Below are 27,095 nucleotides of genomic sequence, written 5' to 3'. Positions count from 1 at the left end.
ACTGGCTACAAAAAGACACGACCAATACTCACTCATCTCAATCCACATGGACAAGGAGAACCATCAATTCGACTGGGACAACACCAAGATCCTGGGACAGGCTAGGCAGAGACAAGCACGAGAATTCCTGGAAGCGTGGCACTCCACGAAGCAGGCTATTAATAAACGCATTGAACTCGACCCCATACACATTCCACTACGGAGGAAACCCGGAAGTGAGGCAATCCATCACAACAGACCCCAGAGTTTAAAAGCCAGGCGGGAAAACACACTGACGCTTCATCAGAGGCTGCGCTGAGGATGTTACCAAGCATGGTAACGAAACATCTGCGGAACAACAAACCATCTCGGCGAGCCAACCAACCTCAACAATAGAATGTTCTTTTAGAGAACTGCATGTTTTACTAACTACAAGTCAATGATTATGATTAATTCATGGTTCTTGAAAATATTAGATCATTGAACTTGCTTCAAGGCAGTGTATAGTGTAGCCAAATCTGCTGGATCTCTTGTCTGAGGTGTTTCTGCCTAAGGTGGATCTCTTGTCTAGGGTGTCTCTTAGGTTAACAGTACATTAAGTATGAGTCACTTCTGTGTCACATTAAAGTACATATTCATCACATGAAAAATTTTAAAACAAGATCAAATTACAATTGCGACTTTATGAAATACTGTTGCATGTCTCCCAAATCACCTTCAAAGTTTTCCCCAAAATACTGATACCCACTATTCCCTGGCTGTTCTATATAACACATACACTTTTGTATAACTTTGTTCAATATAATGGCCCTAAGGTTACAGAGCTCTGGTCTCATTAGCATGAGTACAGCACTGGCAATTCCGTCATATTGAATCCATGTGTAAGGATAGGGCCTTGTCCCAAATGAGGGAGGGAGAAGGAGATGAGGCTATTTGTGTGGATGGGTTAGCACTTCTTACTTACTTTGCAGCAGTAGTCCACTGGTCAGAAAACTGGAAAGATGCCCATTAACCATTTTTTCTCACAGTTTTCCTGCTCGCAATGAATCAAGCAACTTCTTTGCACTCCATTCCCCATAAATGCTTGGGGCCATGACTGGAACTGTCACAAGCAGAGATGGGTGCATTGTGGTTCTAATTTTCTGTCCAGTTTTGCCAATTAATGTCAATCCACATCCTCTGGTCATTGATTCACCTCTCAGTGGAGACACAGGACCATTTCCCTGTCTCTCTCTGCCCTGTCATAGATTTGAACACTTTGATTAAACCTGCCAACGGGTGAACTGAAAGCTGCATTCAATGAATTGCACAGGAGGTGACAAGTTTTTCGATGAACTCTGAATAGCATTGCACATTGGAGCCAATTAAGCAACTGCAATGGTGATAGGGTTGAACTGTGCGCTGACGGTCAGGAACAATGCAGAGAGGCCCAGCTCCATAGATGCAACGCTAACTTTTCCTCTGCAGCTAGTGGTTCTGACAGCAGGTGGTTGACTTGAAAGATTAGCTCTGGTTCTCCCTTCTGCTGATTTTCAGCATTTTCCATCAGTATGTCCGGGGGCCATCTAGCCCTGTCAACACATCCTTCAGCTCCCTCCACCCTCACGTACCCCATCTAGCGTCTATGTTATTCACCTCAACTAGTCTCTGCAGTGGTGAGATACACATTCTAACCAATCTCTCTGTAAACAGAGCTTTCTTGTACATTCCCCACTGGATTTAATAGTGACCATTCTTATATTTATAATCTTTATCTTTAGAAACAGTCAGAAACATTGTATCTACCTCCATTGCACCAAACCTTTTCATTATTTTTAAAACCTTTTTCAGGTTACTCTCATCAACCTCCTCCAAGCTGCAGGGGAAAGGAAATGAGTGTCAAGTTGTGCAATCTTTCTTGTTGGATATGAACTTCCAAGTCGGAGAACAATGTACCTTTCATGCCCTTTAGTCATACTGAATGAAGCTTTGCTTTAGCAATTTGTTCAGAATCACACATGGCAAGAACATTCTTTCTGAATATGCAATTATTAAATTTCCAAATTATGTGCCATTTTCCCTCTCTTAACCTGAGACTTGTCTGATTATTAAAGCAAGGCAATTAGTGATGACCCCAAAACTATTCAAATTAATGTTAACACAGAAAGAAACACAACGGTCGCTATTACATAATTTGTCTTCTTCAATGCCACGTTAATATTAATTTAAGGATTGCATCACCCTGCATAAATCTAACAAAGTGAGTGCAGTACTAAAACTAACATCAGTCTGGATGTTGCCAGGGTTGGAGGGTTTGAGCTGTAGGGAGGGGCAGAATAGGCTGGGGCTGTTTTCCCTGGAGTGTCGGAGCTTGAGGGGTAACCTTACAGAGGTTTATAAAATCATGAGGAGCATGGATAGGGTAAATAGACAAGGCCTTTTCCCCAGGGTAGAGGACTCCAAAACTAGAGGGCATAGATTTAAGTTGAGAGGGGAAGGATACAAAAGGGACCTAAGGGGCAACATTTTCACGCAGAGGGTGGTGTGTGTATGGAATAAGCTGCCAGAGGAAGTGGTGGAGGCTGGTACAATTACAACATTTAAAAGGCATCTGGATGGTATATGAATAGGAAGGGTTTAGGCGGATATGAGCCAAATGCTGGCAAATGGGACTAGATTTATTTAGGATATCTGGTCAGCATGGACCAGTTGGACTGAAGGGTCTGTTTCTATGCTGTACATCTCTATGATTTTATGTAATCTGCTGGTTCACAATTTGTAGTGATTGGAACAAGGGCCAGGTGCATCTCTTTGACTATGAGATCTTTGACTGGGACTGTCAACGCAGGCCAATCAGGGAGCCCTAGCTGACAGCTATAAACAAAAGGTCTCCTCTGCCTAGGGACTGGCTTGGAGCTGGTTGGTCACAGCCCATGTACTGTGCACATGTAAATAAGGAGTGACTTGGTGACAGGATATCAGCCTCTGTGCAGTTATTTCACACATAGAGTGTTAACTTGTTTCTCGGTACTTAAATTGGAGTTTACCTGTGAACTTTCGGTACTGAGGGAATGCTGCACTGCCACCGGTCTCCCCTTTCAAATGAGAGCTTAAACTGAGGCACCATCTGCCCGCTCAGTTAAACTTTCTTTAATTGGCTTGTGGGAAGTGGGTGTTACTGGCATGGCCAGCATTTATTGTATAAAATATCCCATGGCACTGGGAAAGTCGGTGTAATTCTCACCAGCGATTACATTCCAAGAAGAACTGGGCCTGCGGCTTTTAGGAGTTTTATGAAGGAGATGATATTTTAAAAAACACCAAGCCCAGACTGAATCTTTTCCCTCCAAAATGGATGATGATGATGTCATCATTGTATCACATGATTGGACTCTTAAAGTGACAATCCAACATACTGACAACAATCTAGCCCATCCTTAACATCATGTTCCTGCAAATGAAAATACTTACAATATTTACAATCATGTATACGACAGCCAGAAGGCAAGCTGTTCTGGATTGATTCCTGTATGGCTGTCCGCTTATTTTCTTGTTGGCTTTTCTGACCATTCCTTTTTCTCCTGATAACCTTTAGTGCTCCATCTCTCATTCAAAGACAGCATTTCCTTTCTCTTTGGTTTTTAGTCTGTGTAATCCTTTGGTCAATGGGTTTACTGCTTCAATTACAATAGTAGTGGCTCTGGTTTGAGAAGTCTCCGTTTCTCGTACATACTTTCCAAAGTCCTTTGTAGTGACTTGATGAATTACTAACTTATTTACAGTTCCTTGCTGAGACCTTTCATATGTATGCCTCCTGTATCATCCTTAAACCACTTCGCTGAAGAGTCAGGCTTTGAGGTTATGGAGTTATGGAGTCATACAGCATGGAAACAGACCCTTCAGTCAAACCAGTCCATGCTGACCATAATCTGAAACTAAACTAGTCCCACCTGCCTGCGTTTCGCCCATATCCTTCCAAACATTTCTTATTCATGTACTTGTCTAAATGTATTTGAAACGTTGTATCTGCACTCGCATCTATCACTTTCTCTGTATCTCCACACACAAACCACTCTCTGTGTAAAAGAAAAAATTGCCCCTCATGCTTTTTCTAAATATTTCTCCTTTCACCTTAAATATATGCTCCCTAGTCTTGAAATCCCTCACTCTAGGGAAAAAAAAAACACCTGCCATTCACCTTATCTATGCCCCTCATGATTTTATAAACCTCTATAAGGTGACATTCAACCTCCTATGCTACAGTGAGAAAAGTCCCAGCCTATTCAGCCTCTCTTTATAACTCAAATCCTCCATTCCTGGCAACTCTCTTCTGAACCCTCTCCCACTTAATAACATCTTTACTATAACTGTACACACTACTCCAGAAGAGGCCTCACCAATGCCCTGTACAACCTCAATATGACATCCCAACTCCTATACTCAAAGGTCTGAGAGGTGAAGGTAAGTGTTCTTTTTCATTTATTCATTCACAGGATGAGGACATCGTTAGCTAGGCAGCATTTATTGCCCATCCCTAATCAGAGTCAACCATATTGCTGTGGAACTGGAGTCACACGTAAGCCAGAATAGGTAAGGATGGCAGTTTCCTTCCCTAAAGGGCATCAATGAACCAGATGGGCTTTTCCTGACAATTGGCAATGGATTCATGGCCATCATTAGATTCTTAATTCCAGCTATTTATTGATTTCAAATTCCGTGACCTGCCATGGTGGGATTCGAGCCCGGGTTCCCTGAATGTTGTATGGATTAACAGCCCAGTGATAATACCACTAGGCCATCACCTCCCCTGTGCTAAGTATCCTAAACGCCATCTTAACTCCCCAGTTTAGGTGTGATGCAAACTTCAAAGAATTAAGGCTTCACAGCTCAGGACAATCTCTTCACCTACTATCGCCACCAAATTGTTTGTTTTTCTTTCACCATCAGTGGCTTTTGAGCTGAGATTTTGCTGATGGAAAATTACTCTTTCATCATCTGAAAGAGCTGCCTCCTTAATGTTAAGGATGTATTTTTGGACAATATTAAAAGCATCAAATCATCATTGCCTTCCACTAACAACCCATATAAATCCATGAGGAAGTATGCATTCAATAAATCCATTTTTGCCTTCTTTAATCTCTGTGCTTTCTAGCCATTTTGTGATTCCTGTGTTCAGATTTCAGATGGCAGCCTTAGCCCTTATTCTGTTCGTGCTTATGTCACAAGTTTACAGTTCAGCATCACTTTAATTCAGGTCATGCACTATAAAGAACAAACAACAAAGAACAAAGAAAATTACAGCACAGGAACAGGCCCTTTGGCCCTCCAAGCCTGTGCCAATCCAGATCCTCTATCTAAACCTGTCACCTATTTTCCAAGAATCTGTATCCCTCTGCTCCCTGCCCATTCATGTATCTGTCTAGATACATCTTAAATGCCGCTATCGTGCCCGCCTCTACCACCTCCGCTGGCGACGCGTTCCAGGCACCCACCACCCTCTGCGTGAAGAACTTTCCACGCATACCTCCCTTAAACTTTTCCCCTCTCACCTTGAAATCGTGACCCCTAGTAATTGAGTCCCCCACTCTGGAAAAAGCTTCTTGCTATCCACCCTGTAAGTCAAACTGTTTTCCCCAGCAGTTCACATTTGTCATTTGAGCCAAGAACCACATCATCCTTTTTCCAGATATGATTGACTTTGGACTTCGACACTTCACCCCAGGGTGATCATTCCTCTCTTCCCCAACAACGTCATCAAGCATTTCATAAAGACCGCTGGCTTTTCTTTCGCTTAAGGGGAGCTGTGGTCTGAATTACAGCCACATTTCTCCCACATCTTCTCGTTTCAGATTGCAGATTGACAGTCCAGTAGTAGAATCTGCCTGTATCACACGCAAAACAAACTTTTTACTGTACCTGGGCATATGTGACAATAATAAATCAAATCAAAAAAAGAACCTACTTGTTTTACTTGATACTTCTCACTGGGGTGAAGCTGCCCAGTCTCCTTTCTCTGCTCTATGGCAGCATCAAACTGAGTAAACTCACAACATACTGTGGTAACTTCCTTGTTCTAAAACCCTTGTTTAAAATAAACCGAAAGGCATAAACTTTTAAGGAAGCACTGGTTTATTGGTCTCCAATTTCATGAGAGTATCTCCCTCTGGTTTATGTTTGTGAGCAACTAGTTCAATGATGAATGCTTTTTGCTTCATTTGGCATATCAAGGGAGGTAGAGGTATATGGTAATGTCGCTAACCCAAAAACAATGCTCCGGGAGTGTGTGTTCAAATCCCATCATGGTAGATGGTGAAATTTGAATTCACTGGGGGAAATCTGTTCGAACGGACAACAACGTAGAACCCAGCTGGTTCACTAATGCCCTATAGGGAGGGAAATCTGCCACCTTTACCCAGTCTGACTCCCACGTGACTCCAGACCCACAGCAGTCTAACTGATTCCTAATCACCCTTTGAAATGACTGAAAAAGCCCCTCAGCTTATGGGTAATTTAGGGAAGGGCAATGAATACTGCTCACTGCAGACACACCCACATTGTGTGAAAGAATTTTAAAAAGTGTGAGAACATTGGCAGCATAAGGTAGGGTGACATGGGCCCTTTGATAGGTTTTTTACAGCAATCAACAGTTGCGGCCATTAGACTAGCTTTTCACTCCTGATTTTTGCTGTATTTAAATTTAACCATCTGCCTCAGTAGGATTTGAAGCCACAGCCCTGACATTAACTTGGACTCTAGATCGCTAATCTAACGACAGATTGACTTTGCCACAGTCTCTCTAGGCTCTGCCCTTCCCATCACTTATGGGATAGGCCCTCCATCTGAAAACACTGCAGCTGCTCATCAAGTGCTCATGCACACTTTCCCATCACTTTCAAACCTCTCTTTTTCCTCTTATTGCAGGACAGGCTGGTCTACAGTGAAAATAGAGAGTCCAGACCGGGAGAAAAGTTCCTGATCTCCGCATCCTCATCCCCTTTCTGAGGGAGAAGAAGTCCAGGAGGCAGGTGAGGCCTAGGAATGCCGATGGAGAAGTCAAAATGAGAGGAGAAGTCAGTGAAGAGCATTGTAGTCTGCTCTTCTTCGATATTTTCAGGAGCCCTGTTGTCTGATTTACAATGGCCCCTTGTGGAAGCAGGTACCATGTCTGTCGTTCTATGGAATCCTGGCATGTGACTTGAGCCAGAGTTTGAGATGGTAGCACTTGTCGTTGACCAACCGTCCCAGTATTTGATGAGTGGACACTGCGAGATGCAGGAATGCTGTGAGTTTTCCAGAATGCAGGCGTTGTAACAGCTTCCTGGGTAATGTGCGTGATATCTGCTTGATGCAACGGAATGATCTCCACATTCAGCTGAACTGAGTTGAATTAGCCTTTGTTATCACGTTCGCTCGCATGAGTGCAGTGAAAAGTCTGTAATGTCGCCACTTTGGCATAGCCTTAGGTATAGGGTACTTAAGTGCAGAGTACTTAACTATGTGCTACGGACTTGAAAGAATGACAAATTAAAGTTCAGCATAGGAAGAAAGAATAAAGAAGTTTTCTTTTCAAAAAGCACTCAAATTTTAGTCTTTTTACCAAGTCTGCGCCAGCCCTCGGACTGCCCTGGCCAAGTCTCTATAACACGTTGGGCTTCAAACTTTGAGGCCTCGCTTCCAGTCTCCAAAGGCTTTGCCTCCAGGCCTATTTTTTTTCTTTATTCAATAACGGAATGAAAGCATTGCTGGCTAGGCAGCACTTATTGCCCATCCCTAATTGCCCAGAGGGCAGTTCAGAGTCAACCACATTGCTGTGGGTCTGGAGTCACATGTACGCCAGACCAGTTAAGGATGGCAGTTTCCTTTCCTAAAGGACATTAGTGAACCAGATGAGTTTTTCCGACAATCAACAGTGGATTCATGCTCATCATTAGACTCTTAATTCCAGATATTTTATTGAATTCAAATTCCACCATTTGCCATGGCGGGATTCGAACCCGGGTCCCCAGAACGTTATCTGGGTCTCTGGATTAACAGTTCGGCGATAATACCATCACCTTCCCAATTGCTCGCCTGTACTCACTGCCCCCACTCTGGCCTCGCCTTGGACTCAGCTCCAGGGCCTCCTCAGGGATTTGCCAAGACTCTGGTCTCCTCCATCTGGTTCTGGCAAGTTAAAGTTAAAAGTTTGAGAAAAAAAGAGGGAAAGAAACCAAAAGAACAGGTGGAGCAGAGGAGCTGCAGCTGGACAGTCTTGAATACCTTTCCTGTTCTGAACCACTGTTGCCTTGCTGGTAGGACACTCTGGTCACGGTGTGGATACAATCAATCCAAAAAGATATGGCGGGCAACTTTTTTAGACAGAAGGTGGTTTGTGTGTGGAATGAACTTCCAAAGAAAGTGATGGATGACAGTACAGTTACAATGTTTTAAAGACATTTGGATAAGTTCATGAATAAGAAATGTTTGGTGGGATATGGGTCAAGCGCAGGCAGGTGGAAGCTAGTTTAGTTTGCGATAATGGTCAGCATGGACTGGTTGGACCGAAGGGTCTGTTTCCGTGCTGTATGACTGTATGACACTGTGCACTTGTGGAAGTTCTACATTGGCAGCAAAGCTGACTGCCCTGGATATTGATGGCTTCGAGATTTCTTTTTCCCCACCAAAGTAACACTTTCTTAAAAAGTTCAACATTGTCACATAGATGTCACTGGCTGGGACTCCATTTATTGTCGGTCCCTAGTTGCCCCTTGAGAAGGTGATGATGAGCTGCCTTCCCTAACCTATAGGTAGACCCACACTGCCAGTGGGGACGGAATTCCAGGATGTTAACTCAGAGATTCTGTCTTGAATTTACCCTATCAAAGGCTTGCTTCATTTTAGAGACTATTCGGCAAGACTGTAAGATGTAGGGGAGAAATAGGCCATTCATCCCGTTGAATCTGCTCCACAAGTTTCAACGAGATCATGGTTGATCAGATGTTCCTCAACTCCTGCCTTTTCTCGAAAACCATTGATTTCCTCACTGATTAACAAACTTGAGTATATTTAACAACACAGCCTTGCCAGCCCTGTGTGGTAAAGACTCCCTGCAGTCAAAGAGGCCCTGTTCTCAGTAGGTGAAATCTTGCATTGATGATATTTTTCAGATCTGCTTCCACACTTTCTTCACTGTGTTCCTGGAACCTCCTTAAGGCGACAAGAGCATACACACTGCTCCAAATATGGTGTGAGCAAGATTCAAATCAAGTTTAGCATAGTCTGTCTACATTTGAATGTTAATCCTCTGGAATTAAACCTGAGAGTTTGGTCTGGTCTTGTTTTGACCTCTATGTCACTATATTCAGCGACTTGTGCATTTGTGATCACCTTCTCTATATCATTTAGATTCTTACTTTCTCAGTAATACCAGCCCCTTGTTATTTTTGCCATGCGTTAATACCTCACATTTGCCTATGTATTTAAATCAATTTGTTAACTAACTGGCCATTGTGCGAGTTAATTAATGTCTTCTTGAAAATAAATGAGAACGTGAATGTGCTCATGAAAGAGAGATGGCATATGAAATAGAACATAATTGTCTTAAATAAAAATACTTTGAATAACTGTGGGAGCTTATTTTAGAATTTAAATGAGAACTATGGTGTGACTGTGAGTGTGAATCAAAATGTGAATTCCATCTCATTTTCATGGTTGTGAAATGAACTGGAATAAAAGTTCAAGCTCAAATGCTCCCTTTGACAGCACCTTCCAAACCCATATTCCCCACCTTGGGGAACAAAGTCAGAAGATACATGGGAACACAACCACCTTTTGGCAAAGGTGACACAGTGGTGACATTGCAAGAAAACACATAACCCAGAGTAATGTTCTGGGGACATGGGCTCAAAGCATAGTATCCCCACAGTGTGGGAACAGGCCATTCGGCCCAACAAGTCCTCAGTGACCCTCTGAAGAGCATCCCACCCAGATCCATCCTCCTACCCTATCCCTGTCACCAACACACCTAACCTGTGCACTTTGGGCAATTTGGCATGGCCAATCCACCTAACTTTCCTTATTTTTGGACTGTGGGAGGAATCCAGAGCACCAAGTGAAAAATCCAAACAGACACAGGGGAGAATGTGCAAACTCCACACAGAGAGTCACCCAAGACAGGAATTGAACCCAGGTCCCTGACATTGAAAGGCAGCAGTGCTAACCACTAACCCACCATGCCACCCTGGCAAGCACTGAAATTTGAATCAATAAAATAATCCAGGAATTAAAAGCTACTGACTTTTCAGGAAGGAGTCTCTCGCCTACATTTGACGTCAGACACACATCAATGTGGTTGACACTTGACTGGCTCTTAAGCTCTACTTTCTTTCAGTCTAGACTGAAGGCAGTAGGGATGACAGTCAGGGCAGTGGCATGGTCCTCTTGCAGGATGTGGGCGATCAGGGAGACTTCCAGTGTCCCTGGTGGCTACACCTGTGAGAGGTGCACCCGGCTGCAGTTCCTAACAGACTGCGTTAGGGAGCGGGAACTGGAGCTGGATGTACTCAGGATCATCCGGGGTGCAGAGAACATCATTGATAAGAGCTATAGTGAAGTGGTCACTCCTAAGGTGCAGGCTGCAGGTTGCTGGGTGACCACCAGAAGAGGTAAAGGGGGAAGGCAGATAGTGAGGGGTTCTTCTGTGACCATTCCCCTCAATAACAGGTATACCACTTTGGATACTGTTGGGGGGGAATGATCTTTCAGGGGCTAGCAGCAGCAGAGTCAGGTCAGTGGCATTGTGACCGGCTCTGAGGCTCAGAGGAAAAGGGTACAGTCAGACAGAGCAATAGTGATAGGAGATTCAGTTGTGAGGGGGACAGACAGGAGATTCTGTGGCCGCCAAAGAGACACCAGGATGGTGTGTTGTCTCCCTGGTGCCAGGGTCAAGGATGTCTCTGAGCGGTTGCAGAACATTCTGAAGCGGGAGGGTGAACAGCCAGAGGTCATTGTGCACATCAGGACAAATGATACAGGTAGACAAACAGTTGGGGTCCTGTGAAATGAGTATAGGGAGTTAGGGAAGAATTTAAACTAGTTTGGCAGAGGCAGGTGGGACTCTGAATAAGAAACGGGCCATTGAAAACTTAGGGGAAAATACATTAGCCATCGATAGCAAGTTTACTATTCAGGATAGCCAGAGGCACAGTTAAAGGAGGGAAAAGGCTTCTGGTTTAAAGTGCATTTATTTCAATGCAAAAGGCCTGACTGTTAAGGTAGAGCATGGATTGGTTCTGGGGACTGGGATATTATAGCCATAACGGAAACATGGCTGAGAGAAGGGCAGGACTGGCAGCTCCATGTTCCTGGATACAGAAGCTACAGGCGTGACAGAAGTACAAGTAAGCAAGGAGGGGGATTTGCCCTTTTGATAAGGGAGGACATAACAACAGTGCTTAGAGAGGATATTCGTAAGGAATTGTCCAATGAGACCATATGGCTGGAACTTAGAAACAAGAAGGGGATGGTCACTCTGTTGGGACTGTATTATAGGCCACCTAATAGCCAGTGGGTACTACAGGAGCAGATGTTTAGAGAGATTGCAGATGCCTGTAGGAATAAGAGAGTAGAATTGGTTGGAGATTTTAATTTCCCCTGTATTGACTGGGACACCCAGAGTGTAAAAGGCCTGGATGGGGTGGAATTTGTCAAATGTGTTCAAGAAAGTTTCCTAAATCGATATGCAGAGGGCCCTACTCGGGAGGTGCAACACTGGGCCCCCTTGTTAGGAAATGAGGTCGGGCAAGTGACTGAAGTGTCAGTCGGAGAGCACTTTGGGTCCAGTGACCATTACTGTCTTAGTTCTAACATAGTTATGGGAAAAAGATAGGGCAGGTCCACAGGTTAAGGTGCTAAACTGGAGCAGGGCTAATTTTGGGTCCATTAGGCAGGATTTAGCAGAAGTAAGTCTGTTTGAAGGAAAAGGAACGACTAGCAAATGGGAAGCTTTTAAAAGTGTAATATCAAGAGTCCACGGACAGTATGTCCCTGTTAAGGTGAAGGGAAAAGCTGGTAGGTTTAGGGATCCCTAGCTGATGAGGGATATTGAGGCTCTGGTCAGGAAAATGAAGAAGGCATACATTGGGTTTAAGCTATCGGGCTCAAGTGAATCCCTAGATGACTATAAAAAGTGTGGGAGCACACTCAAGAGGGAAATCAGAAGAGCAAAAGGACAGTTTGAGATGGATCTGGCAGATAAGGTTAAAGTTAATCCCAAGAGGTTTTATAGCTATATTAAGAGTAAAAGAGTGGCTAGGGAGAGAATAGGTCCCCTTAAAGATCAATGTGGCTGCCTACGTGTGATCTGGATGTCAACGTACAAGGTATGATTAGTAAGTTTGAAGATGATACAAAATTAGGAGGTATCGTAGATAGAGAACAAGGTTATCAAAAGTTACAGAGGGATCTTGATCAAATGGGGAAGTGGGCCGAGGATTGGAAAATGCAATTCAATACAGATAAGTGTGAGGTGTTGCATTTTGGAAAATCAAACCAAGGTAGGACTTATATTGTAAATGGTAAGGTCCTGAGGAGAGTTGTGGAGCAGAGGGACCTAGGAATACAAGTACTTAGTTCGTTGAAAGCGGCGTCACAGGTAGACAGGGTGGTGAAGAAGGCATTTAACATTTTGGCCTTCATTGGTCAAGGCACTGAGTATAGGAGTTGGGACATTACGTTACAGATGTATATGTCATTGATGAAGCTGCACTTGGCGTATTGTGTACAGTTTTGGTCACCCTGTTATAAGAAAGACATAGTTAAACTAGAAACTGTGCAAAGAAAATTTGCGAGGATGTTGCCAGGACTAGTAGGCCTGAGTTATAGGGAGAGGTTGGCCAGGATAGGACTTTATCCCTTGGAGTGTAGGAGAATGAGGGGTGATCTTATTGAGGTGTATAAGATCATGAGGGCCTTAGATAGGATTAATGCATATAGTCTTTTTCCCAGGGAATTGAAAACTAGAGGGCATAGATTTAAGGTGAGAGGGGAAAGATTTAAGAAGGACCTGAGGCTAACTTCTTCACGAGAGAGTGGTGCATATATGGAATGGGCTGCTGGAGAAAGTGGTTGAGGCAAGTACAATAGCAACATTTAAAAACATTTGGACAGATACATGGACGGGAAGGGTTTAGAGGAATATGGACCAAATGTGGATAATTGGAACTAGCTGCATGGGAACCATGGGCAGCATGGACCAGTTTGGGCCAAAGGGCCTGTTTCCATGCTGTATTACTCTATGATTCTGTAATTGTCCTCTGGGTAATTATAGTTAGGCAATAAATACTGGCCTAGTAGGCGAATCCACATTCCATGAATGAGCTTCTTAAAACAAAAACACCTTGCAAGTTCCCCTCCAAGCCACTCAACATCCTAATTTGGAAATATATCACTGCTCCTTCACTGTCACTGCGCCTTCCTCCCTAAGGGCAGTGTGAGTTTATCTACAGCACATGGACTGCAGTGGTTCAAGGCAGCAGCTCAGCACCATCTTCTCATGGGCAACTTGGGATGGGAAATAAATGCTGGCCTATCCAGCAACGCCAACACCCCACAAATGGATAAAAAGAAGGGTGTTGCTGGCTAGGCCAGCATTTATTATCCATCTATTATTTCCCTGCAGAAAGTGGTGCTGAGCTGCCTTCTTGAGTGAACTAAAAAAACGTCAAAGGAAATTGATATGATGATAACCAAATTGAAGGCAGCAATTTTTTTGTTTAAAAATCAATATTTATCCTACTCTACACAGAGGTTAATGGAAGTAAGGGAAATGACATTTGGATAGTTAGGTTTCCAAGCCTGAAGAGTGAGCTAAGTACACTAGCCTCTATAACCAGCTACTCCCCACGGCCTTCAACACTGCCCCTGAATCTCAAATTTAGGAACAGCTTGTAGTTCCAGCGCTGGCCACTGCTGCTGCTGGTCCTGCTGGGACTACAGAGATTGGCCAACAGCTCACAGAGGCGGTTCTTCACCTCTCGTGAGGGATTGAAGTCCTGCACTGGGGCTGTATGTGTCATGGAGATACATTCCCCATCGAATCCTTGGGCAATAGAGTGGGATGTTGATGCTTGGTCTGAAGGGGTTGTCTCATGAGGAAAGTTGGAACAGGTTGGGCCTATATCCATCGTGGCTTCAAAGATGGACAAGCGTTCTTGAAATAAATGAAATCTTGAGAAGACTTGAGAGGGTAGATGACTGAAAGGTTACTTCCCCTGAGAAAAGAGATTAGATTTAAGGGCACTATTCAAAAATCAAAGGTATTCCATTTATGAAAGAGATGAGGAGAACATTTTTCAATCAGAGGAGCATTAGCCTGTGGAATTCCCTTTCCCAGAGAGTGGTGGAGGGAGGGTTATTGAAAATTTTTAGGAATGAGTTAGATGGATTCTTGATTGACAAGGATATCAACAGATTTGAGGTCAGATTCAGATTAGCCTTCTTATCAGACTAATTACCTCCTCCTGCTCCTAGTTTAATGTTTATTAGCTCCAAACCCCGCCTCTTGTTTTCAAATTACGTCATTGGTCTCACCCCTCCCTATCACTGCAATCTCCTTTCACAATATAGGTGCTCCTCTAATTCCAGAATCTTCAGGATCTCTAGTGATTATTGTTGCACCATTGGAGGCTGTAGACCCTAAGCTCTGGAATTCCCTCTCTACACCTCTCCACCTCTTTTTCTGTGTTCTCTGGAGTTTAGAAAAGTCAGAAGGTGATTTAGTTGAAATATACAAGATCTTGAGGGGATTGAGGTGGATGTGGAAATGATGTTTCCTTTTGTGGGAGAATCTTGAACTAGACATCAGATTTAAAAATAAAGGGGCACCTGCTTATAACACAGGTGAGCTTTATTTTCTTTCAGAGTCTTTGAAATTCATTTCCTCAAATGGCAGTGGATGCAAGTTCTTTAAATATTTTTAAGGCAGAAGTAGATAGGTCCTTGATTACCAAGGGGATGAAAGATTGTTGGGGATATGCAGGAACACAGAGTTGAGGTTAAAATCAGATCAGCCATGATCTTATTAAATAGCAAAGCAGGCTCGAAGGGCTGAGTGGCCTACTCTTATTCTTTGTCTGAATGTCCTTCCTTTAAGATCCTCCAGAAAACTTATTGCTTTGATCAAGCTTTTGATAATTTGCCCTGATGGGTCATCTCGGTTTCAAATTTTCTTTCATAATGTTCCTGTGAAGTGCTATTATGTAAAAGGCACCATACAAAAATAAGGTCCTGTTGTCGTTGGTAATACCACAGCAGATTGTCTGAACGTGTCTAACCCAAAAAGCAGCCAGAACAATTTCATATCAATAACAGGGGTTGAAAGTTCTGCTACTTTTCTGCAAATGTAACACTCTCAGCCGCTAATCATGGTCCCATAGGTGGGAACACATGTTTTGCAGAATTGTTCTGTCAGCAGTTTGCTGGGAGCTTTAACCCAGTTTTTAATTGCATTAATGATAGAAGCTAGCTTGTGGTATGAGAAGACAGATATATCATGTTCCAGTGAATGATTCCCAGTCCACCAATTAAAACAGTGAGTGAGTATTGTGATAACTTATTTCGAAAGGATGAACTGATTCCTTGCCATGTCCCACTTCTCCCATAGCTACAACTGACTTTTAATTTAATTATGGAAGGTGAAATTGCCAATTATATCGAACTCTACATAGCTCAGCATCAGAAACAAGTTGGCCAAGTGCCGTTAGTGACAAATAAAGAGCGAGTTTATTGCAAAACAAAACTTATTTACACAAATATGTAAAGATTGTCAACAAATGGTTTAAACAGTGTAGATAGATATAACTATCATTCTTGTGAAATAACACACACATGCACACACACACACACACACACACACCCACATGAAGCTCTGCACAGTGCCATTTTAAAAGTATTTTGGTAAAGTAACTGTTAAATAAATGCAGGGAATAAAAATATTCATAGGCCATCCATTTGCCTGTAGATGACATCACTTAGCACACAGGCTGTTGACACGAGGATGACTTTCTGGATCAGTTATGGCTGGCTGAATGCACTTTTCCAGGGACCTAGTTCAGTGCAAAAGATAAGGCTGAAGCATTTGCAGCAATCTTCAGCCAGAAGTGCCAAGTGGATGATTAATCTCAGCCTCCTCCAATGATCCCCATCATTACAGAAACCAGTCTTCAGCCAATTCGATCCACTCCACGTGATATCAAGAAACGGTTGGAGACACTGGATACTGCAAAGGCTACCGGCCCTGACAACATTCTGGCAATAGCACTGAAGGCTTGTGCTCCAGAACTTGCTGCTCCCCTAGCCAAGCTGTTCCACTACAGTTACAACACTGGTATCTACCCAACAATGTGGAAAATTGCTCAAGTATGTCCTGTACACAAAAAGCAGGACAAATCCAACCCGGCCAATTACTGCCCCATCAGTCTCCTCTCGATCATCAGTAAAGTGATGGAAGGTGTCAGCAACAGCGCTATCAAGCAGCACCTGCTCAGCAATAACCTGCTCAGTGATGCCCGGTTTGGGTTCTGCCAGGGCCACTCAGCTCCTGATCTCATAACAGCCTTGGTTCAAACATGGACAAAAGAGCTGAATTCCAGAGGTGAGGTGAGAGTGACAGCCCTTGATATCAAGGCTGCATTCGACCAAGTGTGGCATCGAGGATCCCTGGCAAAACTGGAATCATTGAGTATCAGGCAGCAAACACTCCAGTGGTTGGAGTCATACCTGACACATAGGAAGATGGTTGTGGTTGTGGGAAGTCAATCATCACAGCTCCAGGACATCTCTGCAGGAGTTCCTCAGGGTAGTGTCCTAGGCCCAACCATCTTTAGCTGCTTCATCAATGACCTTCCCTCCATCATAACGTCATAAATGGGGGACGTTCGCCGATGATTGTACAATGTTCCGCACCATTCGTGACTCCTCAGATACTGAAGCAGTCCATGTTAAAATGCAACAAGATCTGAACAATGTCCAGGCTTGGGCTGACAAGTGACAAGTAACATGTGCGCCGCACAAATGCCAGACTATGACCGTCACAAATAAGAGACAATCTAACCATCATCCCTTAATATTGAATGGTGTTACTATCACTGGATCCCCTACAATCAACATCCTGGAGGTTGTCATTGACCTGAAACTCAGCTGGACTCACCACATTAACAGAGTGGCTATAAGACCAGGTCAGAAGCTGGGAATACTGCAGCGAGTAACTCACCTCCTGACTCCTCAAAGCCCACATACAGTCTACAAGGGACAAGTCAGGAGTGTGATGGAATACTCCCCACTTGCCTGGATGGGTACAGCCCCAACAATACTCAAGAAGCTTGACACCATCCAGGACAAAGCAGCCCGCTTGATTGGCACCACATCCACAAACATCCACTCCCTCCACCACCGATGCTCAGTAACAGCAGTGTGTACTATCTACAAGATGCACTGCAGAAATTCACCAAAGATCCTCAGACAGCACCTTCCAAACCCATGACCACTTCCATCTAGAAGGACAAGGGCAGCAATTACATAGGAACATCAGCCCATTCAAGTTCCCCTCCAAGCCACTCACCATCCTGCCTTGGAAATATATCACCGTCCCTTCATCCCTTCACTGTCGCTGGGTCACAATCCTGGAATTCCCTCCCTAATGGCATTGTGGGTCAACCCACAGCAGGGGGATTGCAGCAGTTTGAGAATGCATCTCACTTGGTCAGGGACAACCTGCTCAAGGGCAACTAGGGATGGGCAATAAATGCTGGCCAGCCAGCGACACCCACATCCCAGAAATGAATAGGAAAAAGCATGGTGTAGATTCCGAACTCTCCCTTCGGAACTTTCCACTTGTGGTGATAAGGTTTTTCCAGTGGTTTTGCAGCTTGCAAACATTCATGAGAGGGGTTTCAGGAGCAAAGGTCATTGCTCCAGGCAAGTTACCTCAGGCTCTCTATGTTCAAATCCAATGGTTTTATTACATCGCTGGGTCATGTGGCATTTCTGAAAGTATTGTAGCCCCAGTGATTACAGTTGAGCAGCTTGTGATCTTTGCAAATGCAAGCTTTTTCCCTGTTGCAGCCAGTCTTCTTTACTAGGTGCGGTGTACCTTCCAAAAATTCCAAGATACAGATATACGTTCAGCAACAATCCCTTTAAGTGACTGCGAGCTCTGTGTATGTTTACTGGTGATGCAACATTTCTGCTTCTGGAAGCTACTGTCACAAATTGACCTTGGAGGACGAACAATGATGGGGAGCATTGAATCCCCATCAACAATGTTCTAAATTAATATTTCAAATAACATGTCTTAATAATTATACAGTATAAAAGTATAAGTATAAAACTTTAGTTAGGCCACATATGTGCATTTCTGGTTACGACACTATGGGAAGGATGTGGAGACTTTGGAAAGGGTGCAGAAGATGTTTACCAAGATATAGAACATAGAACATAGAACATTACAGCGCAGTACAGGCCCTTCAGCCCTTGATGTTGCGCTGACCTGTGAAACCAATCTGAAGCCCATCTAACCTAAACTATTCCATTATCATCCATATGTTTATCCAATGACCATTTAAATGCCCTTAAAGTTGGCGAGTCTACTACTTTTACAGGCAGGATACTGCCAGGATTGGAGTGTATCAGCCATAAGGAGAGGTTGGACAAATTGGATTGTTTTCACTAGAGTGTTGGAGACTGAGGGCCAGCCTGACATAAGTATATAACTTTATGAAAGGCACTAATAATCAGAGATAGTGACTTGAAACATCAGCTTTCCTGCTCCTCTGATGCTGCCTGGCCTGCTGTGTTCCTCCAGCTCCACACTGTGTTATCTACAAATAATCAGAGACTTTTTTCGCAGGCTGGAGATGTCAAATACTAGGGGGCATAGCTTTAAGGTGGGACGGGGGCAAGTTTAAAGGAGACCTGCAAGGAAAGCTCCTTAAGCAGAGGGTGATAGGTGCCTGGAGCGCACTGTCAGAAGCAGATATGATAACAGTGTTTAAAAGGCATTTAGACAGACATATGAACAGGCAGGAAACGGGGGATATGGACCATATGCAGACAGATGGAATTAGTTTATAAAGATCTCATAGTCGGCGCAGACATGGTGGGCCAAAGAGACTGTTCCTGTGCTGCACTGCTCTTTGTTCTGTAACAGTTTTGACATCCCTGTGTACCAGTCAATGGGGATTTTACAGTTTATATAAATGTAAATTATGTATTTGTGGATTTCACTACCCCAGAACGCAGGGAGTACTGGGACAGGAGTAAATTTAAGGAGGAAATAGAGAGATTTTTAATTAGTAGCATATTGAAGGTTATGGAGAGCAGGGAGGAAAGTAGACTTGAGGCTGAGATGAGATCAGTGTTGTTTGTATCAAATGGCAGAACATGTTCAAGGGACTGCATTGCCTACTCCTGCTCTTGGTTCTTATATTTGTGTCTCTGAGTTATGTCCTAGTGGTATTATTGCTAAACTAATGATCCAGAGACCTAGGTAATGTTCTGGGGCCAAAAACAAAGTTGCTGGAAAAGATCAGCAGGTCTGGCAGCATCTGTGAAGGAAAAAACAGAGTTAACATTTCAGATCCGGTGACCCTTCCTCAGAACTTTTGTTGAGGGACAAGTGTTCTGGGGATTAAGTTTGAATCCCACCATGGCAGATGATGGAATTTGAATTCAATAATAATTTGGAATTAAATATCCAATAATGCCTGTGAAACTTATTTCTAATTGTTGTTTAAAAACCCCACCTGCTTAACTAATGTCCTTTTGAAAAGGAAACTGCTGACTTTACCTGGTCTGGCCTACATGTGACCCCAGACCCACAGCAATGTGGTTGACTCATAACCGCCCTCTGGGCAATTAGGGATGGACAATAAATGCTGCCTGGCCGGTGAGGCCCACATCCCGTGAATGAATGTAAAATACTCAGCAAACAATAGACAAAACAGTCTCTTTGAACTACAGCAAAGAGAACTCATGATCCAAACTCTCGCAATGAATATTTATTATTTCTCCATCAAGATGCAAAGGTAGAGGATAGTTACATAGACACAAATTACATGTTGTAGAATACAAATTGTGTAGAATACCTGCCCTGAGGAAGGCTAACTGGACCTGATATGTTAACTCCCTTCACAGAAGCTGCCAGACCTGCTGAGCTTTCCCAGAAATGTTTGTTTTTGATACAGATTGTGGAGCTGGCTTGAAAGACCAAATAGTGTACTCCTACTCCTAGATCCTATTCACGTGCATAAGATCACTCTGGTCATTATGTGATTGTCAGGTCATTCACCCAACCACCTCGATCATTTTGAGGAATGATTGTGCGTTCAGACCCAGTCGAGAAGAACCTGAAATAAAATGACCATCAGCAATAGAGCTAGAAGTGAGATGAGGAGAAACTTCTTTACTCAGAGTTGTTAGGATTTGGAATGCGCTGCCTGGGAGAAGGTGAAGGCAGATTCTATATGAGGTTTTAAAAGAGAGCTGGATATATATTTAAAAGTGATTAATTTAGAGGGCTACAGAGATGGAGTTGGAGAATGGGACTAGCTGGGTAGCTCTTTCGGGAGCTGTAAGAACCTGATGGATTGAATGGTCTCTTTCTGTACTCTATGATTCTATAGTACCAGACAGATGAATGTTTCAATAGTGTGCTAAATGATTGATTTGATTTATTTATTGTCATGTGTACCTACGTACAGTGAAAAGCTTTGTTTATGAGCAGTACAGGCAAATCATAGTAAGCAAGGACATACAGATCATAGGGTGAAAAGAAACTTACACAGAGGCGAGATAACAAGGTGTAGAGCTGGATGAACACAGCAGGCCAAGCAGCATCAGAGGAGCAGGAAAGCTGACGTTTCAGGTCTGGACCCTTCTTCAGAAAATCAGAGGCGTACAGGTTATGTTGTACAAGGTGTGCACTCGGCAAGATCAACATTAGCAAGATCAGCGCTATTTGAAGTTAGAGAATCCAATCATCAGTCTAATAACAGCCAGGAAGAAATTGTTACTGAACCTGCTGGTGCACGTGTTCAAGCTTCTGGATCTTCTGCCTGACAGAAAAGGTTGGAAGAGAGTATTACTAGTGGGGGGAGGGGTCTTTGATGAAGTTGGCAGCCTTTCCACAGCAATGAGCTGTGTAAATGAAGTCCATAGATGGAAGATTGGCTTCCGTGATGGTCTGGGCTGTGTGTACATCCTTCTGTAGTTTCTTACGGTCCTGGGCAGAGCAGTTGCCATACCAGGACATTATGCACCCGGACAATATGCTTTCAATGGTGCATGTGTAGAAGTTGGTGAGGGACCTTATGGACATGCCAAATTTCCCGAGCCACCTGAGGAAGAGGAGGCGTTGTTGTGCCTTCTTGACTGTCGCATTTAGGTGGGAAGTCCAGGATAGGTTGTTGATTATCGTCACTCCGAGGAACTTGATGCTCTTCACCCTCTCAACCTCAGTTCCGCGGATGTAGATGGGGGCGTGTTCTCCCCCTTTCTTTCTGAAGTCAATGATCTGTTCTCTAGTTTTGCCAACGTTGAGAGAGAGGTTGTTCTTATTACGCCATGTGACCAAGCTTTCTGTATTCTGACTCATCGTTGTTAATATCCATCCTACCACGGTGGTGTCATCAACGAATTTGTAGATGGCTTTCATCTGGAAATTGGCCACACAATCGTGAGTGTACAGGGAGTACAGTAGGAGACTGAGGACGCTTCCTTGGGGGGGCTCCAGTGTTGAGTGTAATTGTGGAAGAAGTGCAGTTATCTATCCTCACTGATTGCGGTCTGTGGGTCAGGAAGCTGAGGATTCAGTTGCAGAGGGTGAAGCCAACAGCAAGATTTCAGAGTTTTGAGATCAGTCTGGAAGGGGATAATGGTGTTGAAGGTAGCGTTGAAATGCCCTTGCATTTATAGCATCAACAGCAATTTGTAATCTTCTATCATTAATCCAATGATTTTTTTTTGAAGATTGCAGTACACATACTATTTGAGGCTGGGTTTTGCAGTGATGAGGAGCTTAACACCCTGATGTTATGAGCAACATCCATTAGATGTCCTGTGAGAGAGCTGTTTTGGTACAATATTGTGGGTTTAGTTATTTACGAACAAAAATGGATGAAACAAAATGCAATAATAAATAGATATGTAGTGTAATGACAGACAAATGGATGTCATTGAAGTAACACTGTAGATGAAATGGGAAAATCACAAGAAGTGTTCCAGTATCCAGTAAAATCCCATTTATATGTTCATCTGTCACTCAGGCACAAATCACTGTGACATAGTCAACAAAACCATCGCAACTCATTTATCTTGAATACACTGTGATTGATGAAGAACCATTTTATTCTTTCAGTATCAGGATTGAGATCACTTATCAGTTATCCTTTGACAGATAAGTGTTTGTTAATTGATTCTCATCAGATAGCAGATGTAAACTCAGATTCATAAATCAGTTTTGATCCAATTTCCTTTATTTAATAAATAATTTCAGGAAATACAAGGCATAAATTTAACATTACCATCAGCAGGGGATTGAGGTGGAAGGTTGTTAACCAGAAACTCAACTGGACCAGCAATATAAAGTAGGTCAGAGGCTGGGAATGCATTAGGAGTAACTTACACCAATGACTCTCCAAGGTCTGTCTGCTATCTACAAGCTACATGTCAGGCGTGTGATGGAATGCTCCTCACTTGCCTGGATGAGTTCAGCTCCAACAACACTCAAGAGGCTTAACAGCATTCAGCATAAAGCAGATTGCTTCATTGGCACCAGATCCAGCACATTAAGCAATTTTTATCAATCACCAACACACTGTAACAGCAATATGTGCCATGTAGGGGACGTACTGCACCATCTTATCACAAACTCCTTTGATAGGGCTCTCCCAAACCTATAACCTCTAATACCTGGAAGGTTAAGGGCAGCAAGATCCATCGGAACAACACCGAATGTGTGTTCCCCTCCAAGCAACTCACCATCCTGATTTGGAATGAGTGGCATCGTGGCTCAGTGGTTAGCACTGCTGCCTCACAGTGCCAGGGATCTGGGTTCAATTCCACCCTTGGGTGACTGTCTGTGTGGAGTTTGCACGTTCTCCCCGTGTCTGTGTGGTATACTCTGGTTTCCTCCCACAGTCCAAAGACATGCAGGGTAGGTGGACTGGCTGTGCTAAATTGCCCATACAGGGATGGGTAGGTTAGGCGATTTGCCATGGGTGAGTCTGGGTGGGATACTGTTCAGTGTTGGTGTGGGCTTGATGGGCCCGATGGCCTGTTTCCACACTGTTGTGACTGTATGAGTTATTATACGAGTGTTCCTTCACGGTCACAGGGTCAGAATTCTGGAGTTCCTTCCCACTGTTGATTGACCTATGCCACAGAATTGTTACAGCAAAGGAGACCATTCAGCCCATTGGCTCTTTTGGCAGTTCACATATAACCAAACATTCTTTCTTTTGTCACTGAGGATTTTCAAGGCAGAGTTTGATAGATTAAAGGGATTGGGGATCTATGTTACTTGTAGTTTCTCCAGCCATTGGAAAAATTGGAAATGAAGGCATTGTCAAGGTGGTGACAGGTAGATACTGTGTGAATTCTCAGAGCAGCTGTACGGCTGCACAGGGAATGTGACAAGCGTACTGTGAGAAAATGGATTTGAGGTAGAAAATAAATCATGATCTTTAAAGTTTTGGCGAAGATCTGTAGCTCGGGTTGTGGGTGAGGTTGTTGATTTACTCACTGAGCTGGCTTGTTCTCATTCAGACGTTTCGTCACTATGCTAGGTGACATCATCATCAGTGGAGCTTCCGATGAAGCGATGTTATTCTACTCCACTTGGAATTTACACTGTCTGGTTCTGTGTCCGTTCTGTTCAGCTATGTTATATGCCTGTGGATTGTTGAGTATAAATTCCAAACGGAGTAGAATAACATCGCTTCATCGGAGGCTCCACTGATGATGTCACCTAGCATAGTGACAAAACATCTGAACGAGAACAAGCCAGCTCGGCGAGCAACCTCAATCAATCATGATCTTCCCAAATAGTCCAGCAGGCTTGAAGGGACAAATGGTCGACTTTTACTCATATTCATTCCGCTCTTCTTTAACAACCAGTATCTGGCAAAATTATCTGAGGGGACCCAATACTTTGAAAGATGTTCTTTGCCTTAGAAAATGCAGGCATTGTGAGCCTGATAATAGAAAAAAGCTTTGTTTGAGATACCCTTCTTCACTTTGAATTGATCCGTCTAGGAAGCCAGTGTTTAATTTTCTCGTTTACTATTTTTGGTGCACTGATTGACATTAAAATAGTCAGTTCTAAAGATCTAACTGACAGGCACGTTAAAATTACAGCAAGAAGGAAATTAATGTGTACTTATTCAGTCCATTAATGCTGTTTATGGAATCTGTGGTCAATGTTTTTCCACTTGTTCAATTATTGGCAAATTTTTTTGATATTCAAAAAGTACAAAAGCTCACTAACATTCACATATATATCATCTGGGCTGATGCCTGATCTTTGCTGCAATTTGCACTGTTCTCAATGTGATGACTGACTTCATCTTAACAAAAACGATGCGGTAAGTTAATGAAAAACAGTAGGAACCACTGCTCAGCCTATCCTAATATGGAAGTCCAATCACTGTAGCGTGGGAAGAAGAATAAAACAATTCCGTGAAGGGTGACTGCAACCAATGTTTATGAATGAGAAATGGGCTAGGCACGACATTGTGATGAAGTGGTACCAGGAAAAAGACATCTCTTGGGGAGATTCTATTAGAGCTTTCTGTATGTCAACATGAACCCTTTGTCAAAATAAGAGAGACTTGTCATGATTCTAAGATTACCATTTTGACACGAGCAGTTGCATTTTTGTAATCAATTTCCCATTGGTGAGAGTTATACTGCACGCTGAGTATCTCAACCAATTTGTTATTTTTCAAATAACTGTCCATTTTCCATCGAAAAGTATTCATTAGGAACTCTGCTTCTGTGTAATTTCTTTTTGATCCTTTCATGTAGGTGTCAGTGACTGGCTCAGCATTTGCCACCTTTCCGTAATTGCCTCCACTTGAGAAAGTGGTGGTCAGTAGTCTTCCTGAACCACAGCAATCCATTTTTTACCCCTTTATTCATTCACGGGATGAAGGCGTCACTGGCTAGGCAGCATTTATTGCCCATCCCTAATTGCCCTGAGAGCAGTTGAGAGTCAAGCACATTGCTGTGGATCTGGAGTCACACGTGGGCCAGACCAGGTAAGGATGGCAGTTTCCTTCCCTAAAGGACATTAGTGAACCAGATGGGTTTTCCCAACCATCGACAATGGATTCATGGTCATCATTAGATTCTTAATTCCAGATGTTTTTGAATTAATCATGTCCCCAGAATTTTATCCGGGTCTCTGGATTAACAATCCAGCAATAATACCACCAGGCCACTGCCTCCCCTACATTTGGTGTAGGTATATCCATAGTTTGGGATGGAGTTCCAGGATTTTGAACCAGCAACAGTGAAAAAAATGTGATATATTTCCAAGGTAGGATGGTGAGTGGCTTGGAGGGGAGCTTGCAGTTGGGATGGTATTCCCATCTATCTGCTGCCTTTGTCCTTCTAGATGGTGATGTATTTGGAAGGTGCTGTCTATTGGGCCTTGGTGAATTTCTACAGTGCAACTTGTAGATGCAAATGTACATCAGTGGCAGATAAATGGAATATTTAATTTGGTGGATAGAGTGCCAGTCAAGATAACTACTTTGTCCTGGATGGTGTCAAACTTCTTGAGTATTACTGAAGCTGCACCCATCCAGGCAAGTGGGGAGTGTTCCATCACACTCCACACTTGAGCTTTGTAGATAGTGGGGAGTTAGGAGGTGAGCTACTTGCTGCAGAACTTCCAACTTCTGACCTACTCTTGTAGCCACTTTATTATATGGTAGGTCCAGTTCTATTTCTGGTTAATGGTAACTCGAGAGTGCCGATAGTGGGATGTTCAGTGATGCTAATGCTATTGAATGTGGAGGTAAGGCAGTTGGGCTCAGTAATGGTGAGCAGAAAACAATCATTGATTATTATAAAAGACTATCCAGTTCACCGATGTCCTTTGATGTTCAGGGGTTAGCACTGCTGCTTCAAAGCACTAGGTTTGAAGCCACCCTCTGGCAACTGTCTGTGTGGAGTTTGCACATTCTCCCTGCGTCTGTGCAGGTTTCCTTCAGATGCTCTGGTTTCTTCCCACAGTCCAAAGATGTGCAGGCTGGGTGGGTTGCTGTTCAGAGGGTTGGTGTGGACTCAGTGGCCCTGCTTCCACACTGTAGGAATTCTGATTCTTTAAGGAAGGAAATCTGCCATCCTTACCTGGTGTGGTTGGCATGTGTTTCCAGACCCATAGCAAGGCAGTTGACACTGAAATGCCCTCTGCAATGGCCAAGCATGCCACTCAGTTCAAGTACAATGAAGGATGGGCAACAAGATATCAGCCTTTTTAGCAACATCCAAGAAAAAATACAGGAAAATACTCCCCCCACCTAACCACCCAACCCCTTTTTCTAAGTGCCCTATAACACTGCAGCCTGAATCTTTTCATCTGGGTCAGAATCCCTAGACAAAAAGTTTCCAAGTTATACTCGGAGAATTTTCCTGGAGAATCTGAAACAATACAGTTGAGTTCAACGATCCTTGCAGCCAACAGCAGAGTGGATTGGCACAGGGACCGCACTTCCCTCCTTTCTGGTCGAACACATGCCATTCTAGAGGTTAAAGGTTCCAAGCCACTTTGACAGATCTTGAGAGAAGGTAAGGTAAGTGAGGGAGAGAATAGGGTGAAAGCTGAGAAGGCATGTGCATAGGTTGCAAGGTGGAGGAGGTCAGTTAGGTGACCTCTGTACTCCATTCCCTTCCCCACACCCTTCCCCACCAGCTCTCATTTGTGAACTCATTACTGAAGAAAGCTCACTGGACCCGAAAAATTGACTCTGCTTTTTCTCCACACATGCTGCCAAATCTGCTGAATTTCAGAGATAGTGGGAATTGCAGATGCTGGAGAATCTGAGATAACAAGGTGTAGAGCTGGATGAACACAGCAGGCCAAGCAGCATCAGAGG

This window comes from Rhincodon typus, chromosome 3, assembly GCF_021869965.1.
Source record: "Rhincodon typus isolate 14 chromosome 3, sRhiTyp1.1, whole genome shotgun sequence".
Classification (NCBI taxonomy): Eukaryota; Metazoa; Chordata; class Chondrichthyes; order Orectolobiformes; family Rhincodontidae; genus Rhincodon; species Rhincodon typus.
Note: the sequence above shows the minus strand (reverse complement) of the source record.